The sequence below is a fragment of the Fukomys damarensis genome, unplaced genomic scaffold, assembly GCF_012274545.1.
Source record: "Fukomys damarensis isolate Sample0158 unplaced genomic scaffold, DMR_v1.0_HiC HiC_scaffold_19, whole genome shotgun sequence".
NCBI lineage: Eukaryota > Metazoa > Chordata > Mammalia > Rodentia > Bathyergidae > Fukomys > Fukomys damarensis.
Genome location: NW_022900931.1, coordinates 50,495,057 through 50,503,039, shown reverse-complemented (window position 1 = coordinate 50,503,039; position 7,983 = coordinate 50,495,057). Strand labels below are relative to the sequence as shown.

General features: G+C 37.4%; 1 pseudogene; it reads left to right on the top strand.

The window, feature by feature from the left end:
- The first annotated feature begins 1,555 nt into the window (after positions 1-1,555).
- Positions 1,556-7,753, top strand: LOC104874070 (annotated as a pseudogene).
- Positions 7,754-7,983: the final 230 nt, after the last annotated feature.

Below are 7,983 nucleotides of genomic sequence, written 5' to 3'. Positions count from 1 at the left end.
GGACCAAAGGTGTAGGGACAATGAGAAGGATAGGGAAAGGGGAATAAGGGAAAAGGAAAAAATATGAGAAAATGTAAAAATGGAATTAAAGTGTTTGAAGGTGGGGAGGGAAGGAGGGGGTGAAGGGAGGGTGGGGACAAGGGGAAAAATGAGAACCAAGACCTGTTATGTAAAGGTACAAGATCCCAGTAATGAATGTAATTGTACTGTCTACCTAGAATGTACCAATAAATTCAATTTAATAAAATTAAAAAAAGCAGAGTCCAAGATATTCTGCTTATTTGTAAAGTAGTCAAATTAAGCTCAGCAAGATCAGGTTAACGCAGTAACGATATAAAAACTGGAAAGTACTTTTTAAAGTACAAAAGAAACTAGCAATATTATTAACATATGATCATTACATTATCCAGTCTTCTAGTTTTTAGAAGAATATATGTGCTTAAATAGCTACAAGTCAATTGTCTTTAATACGTGCATACATTAAGATGAAAACAATATCTGTATCATAAATTACTTAAGAGATGACTTGTCTGAAATATTTTAAAAAGCATACCAAAGGACCCAAGTAGTATCCCAAGAAAATACCTTCTTTGATAAGACCCAACTTTTAAAAAAAAAGATGTGTATTAGTCTTATCAGTGCATAGATTATGGTATACAACTGTTTTTATACTCCTCTCCTTTCCTCTTTTTGTCCTTGTATTTTCAAATACACCAACCATAAGTTTTGGCATACACAAGTTTTCAGGCCATTTCTAAATCTGTATTAACCAGATAAAGAATATTTTGTTAACATTTGAAAAACGGAGTAAAGGATAAATAAGGATGTACTATTTGTTCAACCTTTCTGTAAACTTAAAATGATCACAAAAATGGATGTTTAAAACTTTTTTTAAACTTCCTAAACATAAAACATTTGTTAAATTTTTAAAATTTTAAAAAGATTTTCGTTGGAGCTGAGAATGTAGCTCATTGGCAGAGTACTTACCTAGCACATACAAGGCCCTGTTTTCAAAACCCAGCACTACAAACAAACGAAACAAAACAAAACAAAACAAAAAACGCATACACAGACACACAAAAAAAACACACACCAAAAGAATCTATTTTGAAATATTACAAAGACACAATTGAGTTTGTGGCAAAAGGTTAGTTTTATCAACTTCTCTTCCTACCTGACAATTTCAAGAGTTGTTGATCAAACACCCTCAAATCATCAAAGGTCACCCGTGATGCCTGCAGAGGCAGCTGATATTTCTTCAGATTGAAGAGCTCTTTCGTATACTTGATGGTAAAAGTGCTCACTTCAAATTCACAGATATATGGCTTGGCAAGCCTCAGTGCTGTCTTCAAGGGTGAAAGTCCATTATCTGTCATCTGAAATTTAAAATAATGTGACTCAATCTGACACGTGGAAATGAAAATTAAGACACACACACACATATAAACACTGTTGATAACCTAATTTTTCTTAAGCATGAGATGCAGACAAGGAGCCTTCCTTGTGGACATAAAAAGGATAAACAAGGTTCTTGACAGTTTACGGAGGTCCTACAATGGTTGCGGCTGCAGAAGGGGCAGTTGTAACCACGGTGACTGAACCAGGTGCTGACAACAACCGCAAGTTGCATGAAGTCCAAGAAGGATTTGAAGCAGCGGGTGAAGAGAAGGACCCAGCCGCCAAAGCAGCAGAGGCCGTGGGGGACAGTGAGGAGGACGGGAAGGAGTGTTCGAGGTGGAGCAGACCTGGACATGAAGACCAACGTGAATCAGTTCCAGGTTTAAAGTCTTAAGGAATTCCCATTCATCCCAGAATAGAGACCCAGCCACACAAAAAGGATAGCATCCTGTATAAAGTTCGATGGAAAAGATATACATCAGAGGATGATACTTGGGAGCCCAAGATTCGTCTAGAGGACTGTAAAGAAGTTCTTCTTGAATTTAGGAAGAAAGTTGCAGAGAACAAAGCTAAAGCAGTCAAGAAGGATATTCAGGATATTAAATAAAGAAGGATATTAAATAATGACATATTTGAGGCAAACTCTGCTAGTGATCAGCAAAGTGAGGCAAAAGAAGACACTTCCCGAAGGAAGAAAAAGGAAAAATTAAGGCAGAAAGAAGAGAAAAGTCAAGATGATCTGAAAAAGAAGAAAGCAAAGACCAGGAAACTAAAAGACAAGTCCAAATCTGAGCTGGACAGCTCCTCCGAAAGTTTGTTTTTGGTTTAAAAACAAATAAAAGAATTTTGGAAGCCAAAGAAGAATTAAGACGCAAAAAAAAAAAAAAAAAAAAAAAAAAAAAGGAAGAAAAAAAAAAAAAAAAAAAAAAAAAAAAACAAAAAGGATGAAATAAAAGAAACTAAGGAATTAAGGAAAGCTAAAAGGGCTAAAATAAGAGATAAAAGACTAAAACAAGACAAGATACCAAAGAAAACAGAAAAACTAGAAAAGAGAAATGTGCTGAATCTCAGCTAGCGTTTGAGTCAAGTGTACTTAATGTTATCTTCAGGAAGATAACAGTGAAGACTTACATTCTGACGAGAGAATAGAAACAAAAAATTAAAAGCCCAAAAGATAAAACAGGTGAGGATGCAGTGCAACAGATGCTTTCTGACAGACAGCTGGATGACACCGAGCACTGATGAAGGTGCTGATGGCAAGGCCAAGAGGAGGAAAAGAAGCTGAGGAGGAGTGAAGAGCCAAAAGAGAGCACAATGTTAGAGAGCAAGAATGCTTTCTTAGAGAAGAAAACTCTACCTAAAAAGCAAAGGAATCCAAACAGAGGCAGGAATAGCAGAGTCAGATAAACTGTTGCCACTGGCATCTGTCCAATCACAGAAAGATTTCCAGGTCAGCCGGGCAAGAGTGAGGCCTCACCTCATCAGACTCAGCTGAGGGAAGAAAGAGATTTTTTAAAAAAAGAACCCAAAGAGAAGTGCCAAAAAAAGGTGTAATTCAGAAAAGGTCCGAAAAGAACCAAAGGGATTAAAGACATTTAAGGATATCAGAAATGCATATGATTTATTTTTAAAAACTACAAAAGAAAAAAAATGATGCTTCTCAGAATAATTGGAAAAAAGAAGAGATATTGGATAGTAAAACTGCAGAAAGCCAGAAAACCAAGGAAAACAAGTACCCATGTAAAGAAAGAACTATAAGAGATGAAACTGACACTTGGGTACAAACTGTTAGATGATAAGCAAGAGGGTTTGGACAGTGTGTGTCCAACAGATGTGAGTTTGGGTGAGTTTGCCTGATACTGTTTTTCAGAATGCTTCTCGAGTAGTTGTACCACATTGGTTATTCTTATCTACCACTATAATAACAGATTTTTATTTGGATTTCCTGAATAAAAACTTTATATTGAAAAATAATTAAATGTTTTTTTAAAATAAAGGATAAATGAGACTGGACTGGCTTTTATCTGATGGCACTGACCGTGTAATCAGGAAGAAAATGAAACAAGATGATGATGAGTATGTAATAGAGAATAACTGCAAGGTATGGTGATCTAGTTTTCCTTAGATAGCCATGGAAGCCTCATCAAAACCGAGAAAAATGATAAGAAAGCAGACATCTAAGAGCACAGAAGGTGCAGAAGTCCCTGGGACAGAGACAAGCTTGGTAACTGGAGAAGCAGAAAGGAACAGAAAGACACTGCTTCTTGCTGGATCCAGAGAGAGATTAGAGGTGAGGAGAGGCAGGAAGAAAAGAGGTGGGAGAGAAAAGCAGGAAACCCATGACATAAAGAGCATGAGAAGGAGCTCTGATTTCACCTGCTCTGTCCTGCAACACAAAGCTGTGAAGCCAGCAGTAGACCCTTGGTGAAAGCAATGCATTAGGGATTTAAGTGGAGAAATGACACACTACTCTTTTAAAACAATGATTTTGACTGCTTTTAGAAAATCGACTATGTGGAAGAGGGGCAGTACCATAAGTAAATTAATAGACCTGAACTTCAGCTAAAGATATTAGCATAATCCAAACATTAAAAATTCACAAGGAATAGCTACAACCCACTGCTCTGTACATAATCACTGCAGTATATGATGTCATTTTCTAAAGAAGCCACAGCAACAACTTGTCACACTCCCTGCTTTAACATTTTAGCTTAACAGGGTGTTTTTGTGGTCCAGTTCACAAACACTCAGAAATATTCACAGCTGTAATTAGAGTGCAAATTTAACATAATAGGCCCAGTCAGTTGAAAAATAAGATTTTTTTTTTAACTTTCTGCTATGGGATACATTATCAAGAGATTAACAACATTAGAAAAATAAGATTTTTTTTTTAACTTTCTGCTATGGGATACATTATCAAGAGATTAACAACATTAACAACATATCTACAAATCTGTTAGACAAAAAAAATGGACTAGTTTTAAATGCTTTTTGAGTTGAGCTACGTAATGTTCTACAAGTAAGAAGGCAAAAAATGAATTGAAACGCCACTGACGTCAAAATTAGGCCTCTTATTTTTTAAATGATCTCAAATACCTTCTCCACTTCCTAGGTTCACAATCCATTTCCCCTACTCAAAGGATAGTGACTTAAACCACCTGAATTTCCTGATAGCTCCTCAGTTGCAGAACACTTAAAATTTGCAGAACACTTCACACACCGTGGCAATTAGATGGGGAAAAACATGCTATTTTCAATCAGCTCATAAACTTTAATTAAAAGTAATCTGGCCATCACAGTCTGAAGTAAAGTGCTTATAGTGAGAAACAAATGTCTTAACAAGAGAATTAAATTTACCTCAACCAGTACCTCAAGCACATTAATGTGCTAGATTGCCTCCCTTCCAGATGGTTCAAGGACCTTCTCCAACAACTCAGCTGTGAATCCCCTTACTTCAGGGACCTTGCAGTCAGTTACAAGCAAATTACACACAATAAGAATTGAGAATGCATAAGAGAGAGAAGGTAGTAAATCTATTGAAATTCACTTTTTCAGACTAAGACAAAATCTAGTTTTTGCACACTAAAAAGATAAAAGAAGCAAAAAAGAGAAAGTACTCACCTAAAGTATAGTCTTGGTGGTCTCTGACTCATTCCCAAAACAGAAGTTGACTTACTTGGAAAATTTCTAGGAAAAGGGGTTTCCCTTCATGAGCTTATCACAATAGCTACAATCACAGCATGAAATTTCATCTTGAGACAAACCTAAAGAACAACAAAAATAAACAGGCTCAATTACCAGATACCTCCACATCCTTGCTTAGGAATTCCAAACAAAATACAAATAATGAGTTAGGTATGAATGCTCTACTGAGCTCTAACATTAGAAACTAGTTTTTCAAAACATAAAAATACCTCAGAACTCAAATTCTACTTCAAAACAACATGAGCTTAAGATTTCTCACCAGTTAGGTTTCTGATGATGATGTTCTGTGAAGTTTTAATGGCAAGTAGAGGAAGAGAATTATTTTTTTACAAACAACTCAAATTCTCCTACAAAGGATTATAGTTATGACTTTTATTTTTGCTACAATTAGCAAGTTAAAATTGTTAAATATTTTAGTTTGTTTTTCCCCCAAAACAAATCCACCAAGCTTCTTTTAAAAAATGGAGATGATTTTCTTTTACCCTCTCAAATGAACAGAAGCGTCCCTTTATTTTCTAAAGTGTAAGTCTGTCAATGGCCTCTCAATTAACAGGGATGAGAGAATCTTAATAATGCATAAGGTTTACCTCAGTTAAGCTACTGGGTTCCTCCTCATTAATTTCAATGGCTTTGTCTAAGGAAAAGATCAGAAAATGCAAATCACCTTAGATTTGGTCTGTATGCAATGTTTCATGTGGTATAATTTGGCCAGTGGTATATCTAATTCTGTGCAAAAAGATGTTTTAACAGACAAAATGACTACTAATAAATGATGAAAAGGGTGGCATATAAACTAGCAGAGTAATATGCAGAGGTAATTTCAGGTAAGGCACATGAGACAGTTGTCAGTAGCAGCTTTTCTTCTCCCATATTCCTTTATTTTCTCTTTTCCTTTTCTTTCACCTTCCTTCCATTTCTTTGCCTCTATTCAGGCCATCAGAATTACACTGACCCCACAGGTGACTGAAGCATACTGCTCACAAACACTGATACACATAAGCCTCAGAGGACTAAAGAGAAACACACACACACACACACACACACACACACACACAGCCAAAAAAACAAAATATTCAGAGGACACCAATACTTTACGGTGTAACAATCTATGCCTGTTTCCTTGCATATAAAGATAAAAATAGTATTCCTATTGCAATTAAAAGAATTAAATAAATCATTTCTTAACCTTTACAACACTAAGTGTGTTAAAGAAATAGTATCTTACTTCAACATTATCTATCTATTTTGTCTTTTTGTTTTTTCCAGATGAGATGTGACAAATAAAAATTGTATGTATTTAAGGTACACAACATGATGTTTTGGTATAGGTATATTTTAGGAAATGATTATCACAACAAAGTGTGTGTGTGTGTGTGTATAGTGAGAACACTTATGATGTACTCACCAAATTTCAAATATACAACGCAATATTAATTAACTGTAGTCACTCTGCTCTCTCAGAACTTATTCATCTCAACTTTGTGGCCTTTGATAGACATCTCACTACTCCCACTTTAGGTAACTGCTATCTACCCTTGGTTTCTTTAAATTCAGATTTTTTTAGATTCCACATATAAGTGATAACATGCAGTACTTGTCTTTCTCTATGGCCACTTCAAAGATATGACTTTTCACACATTATTTCACTTCATGGTCATCACAAATAGAACCATTAGCTCTGTTTTCAAAGGGAGAAAGCTGAATCTAAGCAACTGTTGCCAGTTCACAGAGTAGGTTAATAGTAGAATTAAGTCACACTTAATGTTTTCTCACTTTGTCAGAACGCTTTCCACTACACAATACAATCAAAAGAGTTAAAGAATATAAACCAAATTAAATGTCAGGGGAAAACAAAAGTACTGGGGTCCTAAAGATGTGGCTCAGTGGGGCACCGCAAAACAACAACAACATTAACGACAACAGTGGAATCTCCATGAACTCGTAGAGAGTTGAATTAGGAGACCTGTGTTCTATTTCTGGACTCCGGTCCAATTTAGCAGGTCACCTGTCCTCTGTGCTTGAGACGGCTATTGAAGCCAAAGGCTCAAGCTTCCTCCTTTTTTGAAAAAGGGAAGAGTGGTTATTGATGCCCTCTGAGACTCATTTGAATAAGATGAGTCTTCGCTCAACAGATAAATGAGCAAAAGTCTCCCTCTATCCGGTCCAGGTAAGGAGTTCCCGGCCCACTCCCAACTCCCTCCAGTCTTGGGGAAGCTAACGCGTGAGAGCGTGGAGAGAGGGAATTGGCCCAGGCACTCCCGTCTCTGACCTCCACACCACCGCCGTCACTTGCAAGGCCAGCGACCCAGACGCTCCGCCCAGGCTGCTCCGTGATTACCTTTCTCCTCCTCCGCTGCCCAATCAGGGCGCGCTAGTACCATCCCCTCAGGCCCCACACTGCCACCCTTCAACAAGCGGCTATTTCAAATTTCCGCGGGCGGCCACCCCAGAAGGCACCACGCCGAGGAAGGCGCTTCTAATTGGACAGTCCGGCCGTATCCCCCGGAGTCCCGCCTCCTCCTGCCCCGCCTCCCGCAGACAGAGCCTCATCGCCACCTATTGGCCGGGCGGACTGACGTTCTACAAATTCCGAGTCTGGTTTAGTGTGACCGTTTTAGGCAAAACTGAATTGACACATAATTTGGGATGATTTCTGAAAAGCTAACAAACCATTCCTGGGATTGAAAGTCAAAAAGCATAGCACTTAGACTTTGCAAATTCCCTGAAGGACAAATTTATTAAGATGGATAAATTTGCTAACACAGTTCTTCTCATTTCCAAACCTATGTTGATATTTACTTATTACTTACTCAGATTATACCAAAGGGTTCTAGAGTCTTCCCCTAAGTGAAGATCTTTTAGAAGCACACATTTCTGGAG